Raw genomic sequence first — 17,637 nt, forward strand, 5'->3', positions numbered from 1 at the left:
CTTATGCCAGAGCCGCATCCTATTGCATTACTATTGGCAGTAGGCAACCGCTTTGTTAGTTTATTGGACAGAGTGGATGTCCATCAGGGTCACGCTTGCTGGGCAACGAGAGGCAAAATAAGAGGGAAGACGACTTTCCTCCCATGAGCCAATGGGGCCAGCTGGGATACTCGTAGACCCCTGGGAGAGGCGCAGGGCTCGCCTGTTCCACGGAACGCCGGGAAAGGGTCACCTCCAGATGAAGTTTCCGGTTCCGGTGTTAGCGGCGGTGGAATTGCCATGGCAACGCGGTTGGCTCGCATTTGGTGCCTGTCTCTTGGGAGGTAGCGAGGCTAGGCCGGGCCGGTATCCGCCTCTCCCAGCTTAGGTGAGCGTCTCCGGGGAGCGCCGCGGCCGAATGCGGTTCTTCGCGGCGGGGAGCAGGAGCCTGCCCGGGGTCCCAGCGCTTGGGCCTTAGCTTCCGCTCCTGGACTCTTCTTCGCCTTTACCGTCACGTGGGAGCTGAGGCTCTGGGGCTCCCGCCTCTGGCGCGCGATTATTTCCTCTCGAAGAATTTTAGTTTTTTAAAGTTTGTAAAGCGCTCTTGTCTGTGTGTTTTTCTCTGGCTGTTTTCTTCCTTTCTTTTTGTAGAGACGGAAGTGGAGGCGGGGGCGGTGTCTCACTTTGTTGGCCAGGCTGGTCTCGAACTCCTGGGGCTTCAAGGAATCCTCCTGCCTCGGCCTCTTGAAGTGCTGGGATTACAGTCGTGAGCCACCGCGCCCGGCAGCCTCTGAGTTTCCGGACTCGTTGGCCCTCCAGCCCTTTTTTTTTTTTTTTTTTTTTGAGACGGAGTTTCGCTCTTGTTGCCCAGGCTGGAGTGCAATGGCGCGATCTCGGCTCACCGCAACCTCTGCCTTCTGGGTTCAGGCAGTTCTCCTGCCTCAGCCTCCTGAGTAGCTGGGATTACAGGCACGCGCCACCATGCCCAGCTGATTTCCTCCAGCCCTTTTAAGCTGTTGGGCCTAGACTCGGGAAAGCTTTGTTCGGTGGGAGCTAAGAAGTGAATTCGTTCGTTCCACAAACGTTTCCTGAGCAGTGGCTGGGTGCTAGGCGCGGTGCCAGCGCGGAATGTCCGGAGAGCCCTGGTGCCTACAGCTTGCAGCCAGCGGGAGAAATGAGAAGCAGCTACAAAGCAGTGTGGGAGCGCCGAGGAGAAAAAGAAAGCCTCCGTAGGCCCATTGCTTGCTCTGTTCTCCCTTGTACTTACCATTGCTTGACACAGACAGTATTTACTAGCTTGTTTGTTGACTTCCCTACCAGGCACTCAACTTTATTCACGGCTGTATCCTCAGTGACTAGGACGGTGCTTAGAATGTGGTAGGTGCTCCCGTTGGTGGGAAGAATAAATCCGGAAGAGCAGGGCTCAGTGGAATTGCCACATAATCTGTAGTCTTGGAGCGGCGCAGGGTTGGTAGTACCCTAGAGCACACCAGACTTGCAGAAAAAGCATACTCCAGAGGAAGCTGAGGCATGCCTGCTCGAGAACCAGCGGTTCCATGTGCAATTTTCCTCTGATAGTTCCTAGTCACTGTTGCCACGGTGGTAATGACGGGACCATGTCATTATCTATCCACCAACAGTAAGAGAAGCTTTGCAGTCGAGATATTGTTTAGCAGATGGAGTGCTTTCTGTTGGACACTAAGTACTGCTACAAGTTTCTTTTCTTTTTAAACTTGGAGTATTTTTTTACAATGTTGCTGGAGGTGATTTGTTTATGCTTTGGGAGTGTTCAAATTTAAAATCAGAAAATCAGCACATGTCAGTGACTGAGTCTTTCAGATATTCATTCAGCATGAAACTTTAGCCTAGTAAACTATGAAAGTAAACTTGGGACATTACCCAGAAGTCTCAATGTTATATTTTCACCCCCATCAATATTACTGATGCTTGCTCGTTTTCTAATGTGGGACCTGAAATTTACCAGGTGCTTAAAGAATCTTTTTGCTTTTCAGATTCATTGATTCGAGGTAAATCAGAGGAACAAGCAACATGAACAGAAATATGTAGAAAATGCTATTATGCCGAAGCGTAATTGTTGTTTCAGAAGTTCAGCATCTGGTGCACTTAACAATAGAGAATATATTAAATTCTTTCCAAAATAACCTTTCATTCATGCCTGTTATAAGTTTTTTGTTTGTTTTTAAGTAAATATTCGTGATTTGTTCCCCAAAACCTAAACTATTTATTGCTGTCAACTTAACGAGCAGAGAGAGGCTCCCTAAAAGAAAATGGCATTTATTCAGGAATGGAGCCTTATAATGGGAAAATAGATGTCATAGTTAACCGGGTGTATCCTGGGAGATGGAGGAAGACAAAGGTCTTTAAAGGAAAAATGAGGAGGGTTACATAATTGTTTTGAGATAATGATTTTTGATTACAAGGATCAGTAAGAAAGGTGACACCAGTCCCAGGTTGGAGAGGCAGTTGCTTGGCAGGCATTGCAGAAGTATTTTTTGTGTAAGATTGAGATGGCCTTTGTGCAGCATCATGGTTTTGCAATCTTTTGTGATAGTTTTTGTTATCAGGCATTTATGCTTGCAGACTCTTTATGGCCTTCTCTGTGTCTGTTTTGATTCCGACATCCTTCTCATTTCCCACTCTAAACTGTCTAATTCTGCTTTTGTATTGGTTGCCAGCAGGAGAAGAATTGACAAACTTAACATTCTGAGAGCAGTAATGAGGAGTATCTTATTCTTACCTAATGTATAATATTGGCTTCAGAAACACAGTTTTCTTTTTCAGTTGTTGAACATTGTGTTACATTGAGAATGCAGCTGCCATTAAAGATTAATAAAAGTGATTGTTGAAAAGGAAGAGTACAAAGCCTGTGTTTTGCTAAATCATGGTGAAGTTGCCATGTTTTTGTAGAATATGATAAGAACATACAGTGTGTGAAATGCTGAGGATATAGAAAAGCATGTGGGTGCTCTTTCAAGGAGCTGTTTTGATAGCATGACCAAGGGCAGGAAACAGATCGTGTATCTGAACCAAAGAAATGGAAACAGTACATCTAAATTTAAATGTTTAATAAAACAACCCAAAATACAGTGAAATATTTAGTGCCAAACATCAGTGATCTTAAGAAACAAAACAGTATGCAAAGTATTGCATCCAAAGTAGCAGACTTTTGCATATAATTTAGCATTTTGGTTTTGAGATTCCTCTTTCATCCTATGATGAAAACATGACAAAATATACTTCTTAAATAAACAGATGTCATCAGTCTGCATCTATGGCCGAACACTTTGGATGTTTTGAGTAAATGGCTTGTATTAGTTTGCGATGGCTTTGCACCCTGTGGACGTTAATGAAGAGGTGAGGGTGGGAAGTACAGAAATTTCTGAGAATCCTGGGATTTGAGTAACAGGATGGATTAACATGCTGACTAAGGCATCCTAAATATATTTTTCTACCCATGTGTTTATTTTTAGATAAGGCTTCACTATATTTGGTAAAACTCCTGTTTTCTATCCACTTGTCCAAAAACAGATTCACCATTGGATTAATAGTGTAAATCTAAGATAGCTTCTTCCCTTTATCGGCCCCAAATGAAGAACTAGAGTTTAGGTTATTGAACTGAAGGTGATGCTTTATCTGAGCACTGCACATTTCAGTGTTTCTGTTCCTTTACTTTTTAAAAAAATTACTTTGTACAGAGATGAGGTCTCAGTAGGTTGCCCAGACTGGTCTCAAACTCCTGGTCTCAAATAGTCCTCCTGCCTTGCCCTCCCAAAGTACTCGGATTACAGGTGTGAGCCACCGCACCGGCCCTGTTTCTTTTATACTCAGTGCTGTGTTGTTTGTTCAACAATGGCCTGTTCCTAGAAAATGAGAGGGTGTGTTTGCATGAGAACATGGTACAAAAGTGTCTGTCTGAGCTGGCCAAAACATTCTGCAAATGTCATAGTAAGGGCAGAGTAGTTGCTGGGATTGTGCAAGGGGCTGATCCACCACACATTCCTAAGCTAAAATAGCATTTGGGACCCAGAGCTCTGTTGACCTCAGCTGGAACCTGAAAGCTTTCTCTGTGGTGCCCTTAGCTATCATCTAGTAGTTTTAGAGTGTAACTGCAATCCTGGAATTAATTGGATTCCCTGACAACACCAAACATAATGTAATGTGTAAGAAGCAAGCAAAATCCAGCCCTCAGTTTTTCTAGTCCCTAATGCAGAGACAGATGTGCTTGTTGGATTTTGATTACCTCTTTCTGACAAGGCCGCTGGTTTATTAATACTTTGGCTATAGGAGTGGCCTCGGCTTTACTCATCCCTGCTGCCCACATCTTAGAGACAGCCTGGAAACAGGAAGGCAGGCCAACCTCCTCTGTGTCACACAGGCCCTGCTCCCTTTGCCTGCCCTGAGTCCCTGGGTCACTGAAAAGAAAGGGCGTGCTGTAGATTGGGTTAGTTCAGTCTAGGATAGACTGTGGGAGGCAGGTAGCATTGATGAAAAGCCCAGATGAATTTCTTCACAGAAAGGCCGCAGGGTTGTAAGGAATCTGTGTGTACTTTCTCTGCTCCTAAATATTTACCCCTAAATGTTATCTTGCATAGATTGTACTTTTTTGTTAAACTTTTGTGTATATACGTAAATTTATTAGAACCTTTCGTTAACCCTAGCATAACTGTTCTCAGACATTTTGGTCTCCAAATTGTTTTTTCTAATATAATATGTTGTTGAGCCACATTAGCACTTGTGTGTCTAAGTTTTGTTGCTTTCACATGCAGTGTCTATTTTCCTGCTGATTCATAGCATCACCAACAAGTCCTGCAGCAAATCAGCTATATAGTAGATACACAGGTAATTTTTGTGCTTTGTAAAATTAAAATGACAAAAACTTCTCAGATCTAATAGCCGGACATGGTAGCTCATGCCTGTAATCCCAGCACTTTGGAAGGCCGAGGTTGGCAGATCACCTGAGGCCTGGAGTTCAAGACCAGCCTGGCCAACATGGCGAAACTTTGTCTCTACTAAAAATACAAAAAATTAGCCAGGCATGATGTGGGTGCCTGTCTCCTGTAGTCCCAGCTACTCGGGAAGCTGAGGCAGGAGAACTGCTGCAACCCAGCAGGTGGAAGTTGCAGTGAGCTGAGATCGCGCCACTGCACTGCACACTCCAGCCTGGGTGACAGAGCGAGACTCTGTCTCAAAAAAGCCAACAGAAAACCAAAAATTGAGTCAAAAAAATCTAAGCCATAGCCTGCTGTTTCTGACAGCTGCTTTCTCAAATTGAGTACCAACCTCCTCAGCTGCTGGACTTAGGTCATACATCTGCTGGACTTCATTCTGTTGTGAGTCTTATTTAATAATAAAGACATGGGCCTGAATCATAGCTCCCATAAAGTGATATTAAGAATTAAGTGGTAATCATAAAACTTGTTAAACCTTTTGATTAAAGGTGATGAAAGAATTGTTTACTTTTCCCCAACTGCCTGTTTAATGACAGTGTTTTGTAGTATTGTGTGTTTATTTTAACCAGCAGATAGTTTCTATAACTCAGATTATTACATTCCAAAGATCTGAAAAGATTCCTAGATCACAGAATGGAAAGAATAAGGAACCAGTGCTGCTGTGTGTCAAACCTGTTAGGAAGATTTATCTGTTAGCAGAAGTTTCTGTCTCCCTCTGATAGTCGCTGAGTTTGCCAGAAGAACATTTAGGAAGTTTAATTGTTTTCTTTTGAATGATTGCTAAAATGTATTGCCAAGGCCGTAAATACACTTTATGATGAGTCAGATCTTTGAGCTTTAATAATTAAATGCCTTCAAAATGCAGTCTTGCTATTGTGGGAACCCATTGCTCTAGCCTTCTTCAATAGTTCATCTACGCCTGGCGCCGTGGCTCATGCCTATAATCCCAGCACTTTGGGAGACCGAGTTGGGTGGATCACATGAGGTCAGGAGTTTGAGACCAGCCTGGCAAACATGATGAAATCCCAGCTTTACTAAAAATACAAAAATTAGCCGGGTGTGGTGGCGGGCACCTGTAATCCCAGTTACTCAGGAGGCTGAGGCAAGAGAATTGCTTGAGCCCAGGAGGTGGAGGTTGCGGAGAGCCAAGGTCGCGCTACGGCACTCCAGCCTGGGCGACAGAGCAAGACTCCATCTCAAAAATTAATTAAATAAATAAATAGAAAACAGTTCTTCATCTAGCAAAAAAGAAATTCACCTCAGTTTCATTGCAGGGAAGGAAGGGATGATTCAAGTTAGAAATGGGATGAGGCATTAATTGTTCATGTTCCTTCGCTGGAAGAAATTGGAGGATTATAAATATTTTTTTCTCCTTTTATAGGCAGAAAAATCCCATTTGCTAATTCCAAACTTTATATTTTTTGAAAATGTATCCTAGTGAGATATTGTTAATATCAAACTTTAGTGAGCTATAATTTCAAAGTGTTTTAATAAAATGCTATCATAAGGCTGGGCATGGTAGCTCATGCCTGCAATCCCAGCACTTTGGGAGGCTGAGATGGGTGGATCACCTGAGGTCAAGAGTGTGAGATCAGCCTGGCCAGCATGGTGAAACTCCATTTCTACTGAAAATACAAAAAAAAAATTAGCTAGGTATGGTGTAGGTGCCTGTAATCCCAGCTACTCAGGAGGCTGAGGCTAGATAATCGCTTGAACCCAGGAGGCGGAAGTTGCGGTGAGCCAAGATCACGCCATTGCACTCGAGCCTGGGCAACAAGAGTGAAACTTCATCTCCAAAAAAAAAGAAAAAAAAAGACTATCATAAAACAGTTACATTCTGTTAAAAAAAATGGAGAACTTTTTTGCATAAGTTTTATTATGTAGGAAAAATTGGGTGACCAAAAGATTTTGTCTTTTAATACAAATTCAAATTTTGAGGAGAAGCTGTTATATTGGCAAACCTTCCCTCTCGAGATACACAGTGATGTGGTATTTTCATATCGAGTGTGTATGAGTACAGCCCTGGGGACATGTCAGTCTAGTGGATGTGATACTCCCACTGGTTCATCTCTCTGTATACTGTGCAGCCACAGCTCCCTGATAATCCACACAGACTATTGGCTGTCTAATTACAGAGCAAATAATATCCTCTTACTTGAAGGAATTTTTGCTTGTGTTCAGAAAATAATACATCTTTCAAAGTCATTCTGGTTTTGAGAAGCACATGTTCTTTGACATTTTATGAGTCTCTGTCTTTCCTGGCAAGGCAGGTAGGGGGCACTAGTCTATTTTACTTAGGAAGCTGGGGCAAGAGCCAATAAGGGCTGCCCTGGAATTATACAGTGTCTGGGAATTAATCATTTTGCCCAATTCTAGGAAAAGCCTCTCAGTTCTCACCCAAGTGCTATTCTTATTTTAGGGAATAGCTAGCTTACTTAGTTTTCTAATATAGCCACAACAGATCAGAAGCAGTAAATTTGAAAGGCTCACACTGAAAGGAAGAAGCAATGGTAAGGAAAAGATGAAGCACAAGAAGCACACATTCTGGGATTCTTTGTAGAAAGCAGCATTCTGGGACATTTGATATAAGAAGGGGCGAACAGCCTTCACCTGTGACCGTTCCTTGTGAATTAGTGCCTTGTATAATGCTTTCAAGTAACCAAGAAAAAAGTTATTTTCCACATACTCTGAATAAGAAGTCAAGGAAACATGCAGTTTATTTTAGCTTGCCAATAACAACTACACACACACACACACAGCTTAAAGTTAAGGCTACGTTAAAAAAAAAAGAATACTCCATTGTGCCAGGTAAACATTCTGTTACGTACATCACATTAGTTCATGGAAGACCCCTTGGAAATACGTAGTACGTTTCATTACGTGGTGAGGGACTGAATAATATTGGTGTAAAGTTGAATTTTTCTAACTGTATAAACCAAATGGGCTTGATGAGAGAGCTCAGCTGACATTAAGTCACAAAGTGCCGTCCATAAAGTGGTTCTGCAAATGCTGATGTCAACCCAGGACACAATTAGCGTCAAAGAATATAACCACCTCACTCATCCTACTGCCCAGCCCTGTTTCACAGTGGTTGGGGACCAGAACCCCTGCAGGGAGTGTGTGCATTGCAGTTTCATCGATGGATTCCTTCCCCACCCCTCCACCGCACACATACTAGGCCATCAGCTTCTAGTTGGGTAGGATTCATTTTTGTAACCTGGTGCCCTAGTGCCATCCCTGGGACTTACTATATGTTCGATACATAATTCTTGTATAAAGACCACATAGCATGGTGAACAATACAGAGCAGTACCTCAGCAAATCCCAAATGGCGTGAAACTCATAATATTGGCCACAGGTGCCATAGGAGGTGGAGAAACATTCAGTGATATGTCCACAGGCTCTGCGCTAAGCAGGATACAGAGTGGAGTCATCCACTCCCAAATCCCAACGACCTCGCTGTCCTGTGATGGGGACAGATGCCAGAATGCACCTGAGAACTGGAGAGGGGAATGGGGCTCTGGGAAAAGCTCAGTGAGCGCTCAGGGATGGGAAAGCTCAGTAGCGGAGTGACCCTTGAGCTGAGTTTTGAAAGAAGAGTAAAGTGCCTCTATATAAAAGGGAGGGACATTCCAGGAAGAGGGAGCAACCAGGGCAAAGGCAAAAGGCCCCTGGGCCTGCTGGGGGAATGCCAGGCCATTTCTTGAGAAGTGCAGGATTGGACGTAGCTGAGGTGAGGACAGATGGCAAGGCCTTAGGCTCTCCTCTGGATGAGGGAAGGTCTCAGGAGGAGTGTAAGCTGTGGAGTGCTTGAGAGATCACCTTTGCAGGAGGGTTGAGGATGGATTGGAGGTGCCCGAGCTAACAGGGCCACTTAGGGTCATCAGATTTAACCTTTGGGGTAGAAAGCATGGGGGAAGGGCACCGCTGCAAGCTGAGTTCTTGGAAGGTAAGGATGACAGTATTTGGTGACTGGCTGACTGTGGGGAGGAAGAGGGAAAGATTCAGGTTTATTCCCAGGGTTTTGCTTAGCCACTGACTACACTTGCTGACACGGGGAATACAGGGAGGGGAAGGAGGATTGGAAAGGTAAGGTCATAATTATTTTTGAGCACTTCTATTTCCAGGTGCTTCAGGAACATCTAAATCATCAGGTTATGTGTGAAATAAAGGGAGAGATTATGCAGATGATTGCCTCTGCGGGTCTGGATTTATTGATAAAGGAGATTTGGGGAGCGAGGGTAAGAAGAAGTGTAGAGAAATCCTGGGGAAGGCCTGTCGCTGGGGAAGGACAGGCCATGGGGAGAACTGGGAGCAAGTGCTTCAGGGAAGAGGCAGTTACCAGAAGCCACAGGGGCCTGGGCGTGGGAGCTCGCACCTGGAGTCCCAGCGCTTTGGGAGGCTGAGGCAGGAGGATTGCTTGAGGCCATGCGTTCTAGACTAGCCTGGGCAACATAGGCCCCATCTCTAGAAAAAGTTTTAAAAGCTAGTTGGGCACAGTGGCGTGTGCCTATAGTCCTAGCCACTTGGGAGGCTGAGGTGGGAGGATAACTTTAGCCCAGGAGTTTTAGACTGCAGTGAACTATGATTGTACCACTGTACTCCAGCCTGGGCAACAGAACAAGACTGTCTCGGGAAAAAAAAAAAAAAAAAAAAAAAAGCCACAGAGAGAATCCAGGTAAGGGCACAGGGTCTCTTTGATTTGGTAATGGAGGTAAACAGTGTGGGCTGATGCAATCAGTGTTTGCTGACCTTGGGCACTTCACTTAACCCCTAAGGGGCTCTGCAACACGATGGAGTCGGGCCAGTGAATCTGTCATTTTTGTCTGTGCGTGAACCTTTGTTGTAGGCCATCTCTGTAGTTGGTGAACAGAGCAGATGGAGTCCAGTAAATTTGCACAAACGTTTCCGTTTGGATGATGACAAGCCTGACTGCCGAAGCTGGTGCACTCATCCCGTCGGCATGGTGCTAGCCGGGACCTCTGAAATACTCAAGGACATCAGGATGTGTGTGCCGCCTTCTCTCTCGCCTATTTATAGCAGTTGCTTCTGTCTGCGGAATAGGGCTTTTCAATTAACCAGGAGGTACATTTAGTGACACCGGCAGGTTTTCTCTGTATACCAAATCTGCAACATCAAAGAAGAAATTGAGGATAAAAATTCTTTAAAACCTTAGGCCAGGTGCTGCAGCTATTGCAATTGCAAGGACTTGTGGCAGTCGGTCGGAAAACATTTCTTCTGCATGTGTTCAGTGCCAGTTGTTGGCGGTAGGATTCTAAGGTTTCGGAACTACCGCAATGAAACAGTGTTCTCTATTAGGGAAGTGTCCTGAGCTGTCAAGAATTGTCATCAAGAGAAGCAGGTTTTGTAAGATACATGGACCTATTTGGTACCAGCCCCTGCCACTTGGATAGAGGCTTCCCCAAAGAGCCCATTGCCGATGGCTCATAGGGAATGGGTGGGGATGATGCAATACCCTGCATGGGTTCCGGTGCCCTAAAGAGGGTGCCAAGGCCACGCCTCTGCGAGTCTGCCAGGGCTGGGCTCAGAGCCTCCCGGCTTCCTGGGCACTCTGCCTATCACATAGCATTTCTAAGATGATCACATGTTCAGAACAGCCACGCTTGTCAAAGCAAGGAGAGGATGCTTCAGGAATTTTCAAAAACATGTCTCTAGGGATTAAAAAAAAACCACAAAGCTTCATTTTCCTCCTTAGTGGGAAGTCTTCCTTACAGCCTCTTCCTGGTTAGTGTCTGTCGTGAAGCATTTTTTGGAATCAGAGTAAGTGGAGGATTTAATTTACGATGGTAGTACACATTTGCACTGAACCTCAAGTTTGTTGTGCATTTCATCATCTTTATGTGAATCTCATGACAGCTCTTACAGGGAAAACAGGAAGAACTGGCCACATTTTATAAATGTGGAGACAGGAGGAGGTGAGATGGCTCGCCTCTGCCCAGCCAACAGGGGAATGCACAGCCCAGAGAGACAGCAAGTCAGAAGATGCTGATCCAGGGAGCTTTTCACTCTGCCACCCACCCCATCGTTGGAAACACCAACATTATCAAGGCTGCATTTATATTTCAAAACAAAAACAAGCAAACATGCCAGGTTCTTAGTATGCTGTTGTTTTAACCAAATGATACAGCTCAAGAGTGAGCAGCCATCCGTGCTGTGAGTGAAGAGCAAGCCCACATCTTGTGTGTTTAGCAACCGAGGAGGCAGCTGAATGTGGAAGTGACTTTCCTGGTATGTCACAATTCAGAGAATACAAAACCACATTCATTATCTGAAATGGGCTCAGCTGCCTCTGTGTGCCTTATCAAACCGTGCTGGGAACTTTGATGTGTGTGGTGCATGTTTGTGTGCGTGTTTTGCTGCCTATGCAGATAATCTACATAACTGGAGGCTTCAGGCTTGCTTTTTACACACACACACACACACACACACACACACACACACGACTTCTCACCTGTTACATTACTAACACTGGTGCCGGTTTCTTTGCTATTTGAATTTATCAATAACCTTGTCGCAGAAGGATCAGCATAGCTAATCAGTATATGCTGTGTGTGGAAAATATAACCTAAAAAAACAGATTGGAATTTAATCATGACCACTAATGCTATGAGACAGAATCCACGGCGATGAAGTGTGTGGGTGCTGGGGTGAGACTTCCTGAGTGTGTACCCTAGGTGAGTCACGTCATAACTGGGTGATGATGGCCAAGTTTTCACCTTTTTTCCCTCATTTGGAAAACAGGATGATAATAGGAGCAATCCTGAAGGGTGGTGATGAGGATGAAATTGACAATGTAAGTAAAGGCTTAGAACAGTGTGTGGCCGATGGTAGTAAGTCCTTAATAAATGCAAAATATCATTTCCATCATTTGAGATATCTCACACAATCCATTTTATCCAGAGGACAACCCCAAACACTCATGCCTCCATGTCTCTCTCCCGTCTCTGGATTCCTCTACAAGTCACTTTTGTATTATGCAGTCTCACATTTGATGATATGCAGCGTTATTTAGTTATGTGAATGATTTGTGTATCTTAATGTCGCTTCCCTGACAGACTGTACATTCCTTGATGGCAGGAACCATGTGACTGGCTTTTGTTAGATTTACGCAACTCAAGACCCAGTCCTAGGCAACTGTTGGACACTTAAACATCCTCATCACTAGATGTGTTCATCATTAGGAAAAAGTAGGAAAAATCCAGTGGTGTGAATTAATAAGTGGGTACTATATCCAACAGCTGAAACTTAAGATGTGAAGATTTATGTTGACACAGACGTGTGTACAAAAGGTTTATAGCAGATGTATTGATAATAGACAAAAACTGGGAACAACCCAGATGCACTTCAACCAGGGAATGGTGACCCAGCCCCTGATGCATGACACCGTGGATTGCTGCTCAGCAATGAGAAGGCACAGACTCGATACAGGAGCCATCCTGGGTGACGCTCCACAGAACTACACTGAGTGGATGGGGCAGTCCCACTATGCAATTCCATGATTATCACATTCTTGAAATGACCAAATTATAGACAGGAGAGCAGAGGAGTGGCTGCCAGAGCTGAAGGAGGGGATGGGGAAGGAGGGAGGAGAGCATGCGGGATCCTTGTTAGGGAAGTATCTTGTGTGGTGATGGTGTCTGTCAGTATGCTAGCTGTGATACTGTGCCACTGTTTTGTAAGATGCTGCCACTGGGGGAAACTGGGTAAAGCATACAGGGGACCTCTGTATGATTTCTTACAACTGCATGTGAATTTACAGTGGTCTCAAAAGAAAACATTTAATTTAAAAAAAAAAAACAACCCACATACACTTCAGGTGGTCCCAGCAGCAGCAGAAAGAGTAGACGGGGGGACTTCCCAATGGTAGAGAAACACGACAGGCCTCTTCCAGAAGGATTTTGTATGTTTTCTGTTTCTGTTTTTCCTTTTTTTTTTGAGATGGAGTCTCACTTTGTCGCTCGGGCTGGAGTACCCAGAGAGGTGCCCCTGCTCAGTTGATGAGTGACAGCTGCCCATGGGGGAGGCAACCTACCCAGAGAAGTTAACATACCAGGGTGCGGGATCCGCTCACCCCAGAAGCACATGTAGCACCCGAGTGGGAAAGGACAGACCGACACTTGGAGAACTGACAAACAAAAAACAAAGACGAAGGGACAGTTCAGAGCAGAACTGGGATGAGAACCAGCTCTCCATGCTCAGACCAGGACCTCTCTGACGAGGCACCCCCGAAGCGGGCACCTATAATATGAGCTTTTCATCCATGTTAAACTGAAAGCACTTACTTCACCACTAAGTGGGAAGCCAGGCTAGGGATGGAGAGATGAGAATGCAAATGTTCTGAACAGCAGTTCCTATCCTGGGACCCTGGGCAATCCCCGTCCTCCCTACTCTCTTGCCTCAGTTTACCCATGAGGTGCTTTGTTAGCCCAAAGAGCCATTGCAGCTTTTGTTGTACCCGATCTGTGGAGACTGAACACAAACACAAACAACTGAAAAAAATCTTGCTTACAAAATGAGGATCGTGCAGATTGCTGTTGAAGCTGGCTAACCAACAGCAAATGTGAAACAGACCCAGATAATTTCCCCAGGCTTATTAAATTGATTCCTGCTTCCCCGGGAGTGGTGGTGGAGATGCTGGCTGCAGGGAAGAGACATAGGAAAAGAGAGGTAAAAACTTCGCTCTTTGGAAGACATATTGTACGTTGCACAAACAGCCCCCACTGCCAAGTGAGTCAGAACTTCCTAACAGCATAATTTCAGTGCCCTTCTTGTGGTTCCCTCTCTGGGCTATTTCTGAAAGGAAGATCTCAGGGCGGGGTTTCCTGTGTTGAATTCCAGAGACGACAAAGGGGCTTTTCCCCCAATCCCTTGCCAGATTTTTTTTTCCAGATAGGTTTTCATGTCTGCTCCCTTCTGTAGATGCAGGTAATGCTGAAGATGAGGGTATTGTGCCCTTCCTAGTTGCAAACTCCCCCATCCCTTCGCATTGCGTATTCCACTGTTGTTTTCCTTCCATATGGACTACTTTGGAGAGGAAAAAGACTGACATCAAATAAAAAATAGGGTTCTCTTTTTGACGTGATGTTTATATCAGGCTTAAGAAAAGTAATGGGTGGCCGGGCATGGTGGCTCACACCTGTAATTCCAGCACTTTAGGAGGCTGAGTGGGTGAATCTCTTGAGGTCAGGAGTTTGAGACCAGCCTGACTAGCGTGGTGAAACCTTGTCTTTAATAAATATACCGAAAATTAGCTGGGTGTGGTGGTGCGTGCCTGTAGTCCCAGCTATTCAGGTGGCTGAGGCATGAGAATTGCTTTTTCTGGGAAGTGGAGGTTGCAGTAAGTAAGTAAGATTGTGCCACAGCACTGCAGCCTGGGTGACAGAGCGAGACTCTAAGAAATAAAGCAATGGAATGGGAGAGTATTCGGAAAAGCAGCAAGCCCTGTAAAGCCCAAGAGAATAGCAATCACAATAATAATAAAACTGTCTGCACAGTATTTTGCACTTCGTAAAATACATTTATCACGTGTGTTTTTACCTATGAAAAATTATTGCTATCCCCATCTAGCAGATGAGAAAACCAATGTTGTAAAAGGTCACATGGCTTGTGACCATTCACTCAGTTACACAAGTAGCAAAGCTGGTCCTAAAAAGTGAATATCTCCATTGCTCTGAACTGGTGCTCTGCACTGGACCAGCAGCAGAAGGGACCGTCATCTCTGTGCGCCACAGTCCCCTGACACAGAATTATTGCACCCTGACCTCCTTGGAGGTGGTAGTCTATGCCTCATTCTTCTTCATATTCCCAGAGACTTGCTATAGTAGATGCTCAGGAACGTTTGATGAAAGACTGAAACGCGACCTGGAACCAACCCAAATGCCCATCGATGATAGACTGGACAGGGAAAATGTGGCACATATACACCATGGAATATTATGCAGCCATCAAAAACGATGAATTTGTGTCCTTTGTAGGGACATGGATGAACCTGGAAACCATCATTCTCAGCAAACTGACAGAAGAGCAGAAGATCAAACACTGCATGTTCTCACTCATAGGCGGGTGTTGAACAATGAGAACACATGGACACAGGGAGGGGAGCACTACACACTGGGGTCAGTTGGGGGGAAATAGGGGAGGGACGGTGGGGGGTGGGGAGCTAGGGAGAGAGCAAGGGGAGAGATGCCAGATGTAGGTGATGGGGAGGAAGGCAGCAAATCACACTGCCACGTGTGTACCTATGCAACAATCTTGCATGTTCTTCAAATGTACCCCAAAACCTAAAATGAAATAAAAAAAATGACTGAAACGTGGTATGCCAGAAACCGTAGCAATCATACTATTCCCAGAACCATAACAGGGCAGCTTGCCTGTGTTGGGTGCTCAAACAGCAGGCACAAACCATACAAGATAGGCTCCTATTATTAGATCTATTTAACAGAAAAGGAAACCTAGTATGAGTAATCAGCTGAACCTTGCAAGCTGGGCACTTTGGCGCAAGAGCCTGAGCTCCCAACTGCACCCAACCATCTCTTCCTGCGGGACATTGAGTTACGGTGGCCTGCTCCACCCTTGGAGCAGCGGGGGAACCCATCTCTCTCCTTGTGCAAATCAACTGACCTCTTTGTACCTTGGTTTCCCTTGTCAGGCGAAACTCATTAAACTTTTCCTAACTACCTGGAGGATGTCTGCAGAGATTTATGAGGAGACACGTTTGAAAGCATTCTGAAAAGCAAAAACCATGATCCAGATGCAGGCGTTATAATCGCTGTTACTCACCGCCTGTCCCTGCAGTTGGTGGTAACCTCAAGGCCTGGGGCAGCACCTCTAATGAAGTCACAGAAATAATAACGCATATAACAGGATACTTGGAAGCAGTCAGTCACAGGGATGGGAGGGGCCTTGTGTATATCTTCAACACTTAATTACAGCTTAATAAATAGGATCTAACTAAGAGGTGTGGGTCTATCTCAGAGTGAGTCCTGGGTTTTGGCTAATTCTTCTACTTCCCTCTCAATTAGGAAAAGACGCACACACACACACACACACACACACCCCACATTATCTTGTCCTGCTTTACATTTCAATCTCTTAGGACGCTGACTTTTACACAGATCTGTTCTACAAACATCTGCCATCTCTGCTAAGAAACAAAAAAAGGAAAACACCCTCCCGGAAGCATTGGATTTGGGCCAGTTACTAAATCCTCATCTGTAAAATCGCTAGCCGCACCTAAATTGTAATGAGTGGAGTCTGCATTATACCCAGTTTTACAACTTGTATCCCTCATTAGTGGCGCTCATCTGATCCAGAGGAAGTGGAGCCTATCATGCAACTGTGTAATTACTTGGAAAAAGATAAGGGCTGGGGGCCAGGATTGTTCAAAGCCCGGCTGGATGCAAGGGAAGGCCAGTGACTGCTGACCTGGGAGGAGAGGGAGAGAGCGCCAAGGTGCGCAGGCTTCCAGCCATCCGGCAGTGGAAGTGTGGCAGGAGGCTGTGGAGCAAACCCCAGGCCTTCATGTGCACAGGCACAGAGGCAGATTAGACATTAGACATTCTGCGACCAGGTTAAAGGGTTGGCGTGGCAGGAGCAGGGGTTGGTGGATGGATGGGAGGATGTTTCTACTGGGTGGGGAGGGAGAGAGGAGGCTTATTCTGAGGCCCTGGGTTTGTTGGAGGTTCACGGCATACTTGGGGATTCATGTTCCTTGTGACTCCCGGACTGTGGGGTGGGAGAGGATGGACAGGGTGCCCCCCCCCGCCCTTTCTGCCCGCGTGAGGCTGGCTGATGGGTGTCGTGTTCTTCTTGGATTTCTTGCCTCCGGGCGATGTGCCCTGCCTAGGCCCCCACCTCTGCTCTGTGAGGGTAAGACCTGCCGGTGTCCTAATCCCTCTTCCAAGTCTGGGCGCCCAGATCCAACTTTGCCGGGGAGAGGCAGCTCCGCGCATCCCCTAGGATGAGAAGGGGGTGGGTGGGGTGGGAGGGAGACGGACAGGGGCCAGGGCTCCGGCTGCTTTCCAGGTCAGAGTGGACAGGACCCCTCCTTAGCCCCCGCCCCGGGTCTGCGACAGAGAGCGGTGAGGCTCTTCTTCGGTCCTGGTCCCCGGGGCCACGCAGGGTGTCCGCCGGGCTGGGGCTGCGCACCCGAGGCCTCCGCCGAGCGCGCGCGAAGAGGGGCGCGGCCTCTCCCGCCGGGCCACCGGGCTGGTCCTGGCGTGGGCGGGGGTACTCGCGGGTGTCCGGGCCCGCCCCGGCCCCGCCCCGCCCCGGAGCCGCCCGGGACTCGGGGAGGCGAGAAGGAGGCTCGGCCCCAGCAGCCCGCGGCGCCTCGCTCCTCCACGCTCCGGGCCGGGTAAGTGGCGTGGGGCAGGGAGGCCAGGCCGGGGCTGGGGCAGGGGCCGGGGCCGGGCGGGTCGGGTGCTCAGCCCCAGTCCCGCTCTGACACAGCCCCGGGATCAGGGGCGCCGAAAGTCTGGGGGACCTAGGAAGGCGCGCCTGGCACGGGGGCGGGGGCCCCGGAGTGACAGCTGCAGGCGGGCGGGTATTTTTAGTTTAAATCCAACAGTTCCTTGCTGGCAGCGAAATTCCCGGGCCTTTCCTTTGAACCCCGGCAGCTTCAGCCCGCAAGAAAAAGCCCTAAAGCCGGGGCAGCGCGTCACAGGCG

The 17,637-nt window shown here is 46.6% G+C and overlaps 1 protein-coding gene, 1 long non-coding RNA gene and 1 other non-coding gene across 6 annotated transcripts in view; all 3 read left to right on the forward strand.

Annotated features, from left to right (window-relative positions):
* The first annotated feature begins 15 nt into the window (after positions 1-15).
* On the forward strand, positions 16-15,924 carry LOC108304121. Of its 4 annotated transcripts, XR_005200188.1 has the most exons (6): positions 16-367; positions 1,992-2,157; positions 6,392-6,396; positions 9,799-11,198; positions 14,541-14,741; positions 15,619-15,924. It is a non-coding gene; the product is annotated as an uncharacterized LOC108304121 (long non-coding RNA). The 4 variants fall into 4 exon arrangements; XR_005200189.1 differs by lacking the exon at positions 14,541-14,741; XR_005200187.1 differs by lacking the exon at positions 15,619-15,924 and having other exon boundaries at positions 14,538-14,825.
* On the forward strand, positions 1,421-1,695 carry LOC119471171. The gene has a single exon (XR_005200204.1).
* A 1,236-nt stretch (positions 15,925-17,160) lies between the features above and the next one.
* SYNE3 (spectrin repeat containing nuclear envelope family member 3) overlaps positions 17,161-17,637 on the forward strand; it is a 97,355-nt gene continuing 96,878 nt past the window's right edge. Inside the window, exon 1 of the mRNA XM_017528184.2 lies at positions 17,161-17,325. The gene's annotated coding sequence lies outside the window, so the exon portion shown is untranslated. The remainder of the gene's footprint in view (positions 17,326-17,637) is intronic.

Source organism: Cebus imitator, unplaced genomic scaffold, assembly GCF_001604975.1.
Source record: "Cebus imitator isolate Cc_AM_T3 unplaced genomic scaffold, Cebus_imitator-1.0 Scaffold52, whole genome shotgun sequence".
Taxonomy (NCBI): domain Eukaryota; kingdom Metazoa; phylum Chordata; class Mammalia; order Primates; family Cebidae; genus Cebus; species Cebus imitator.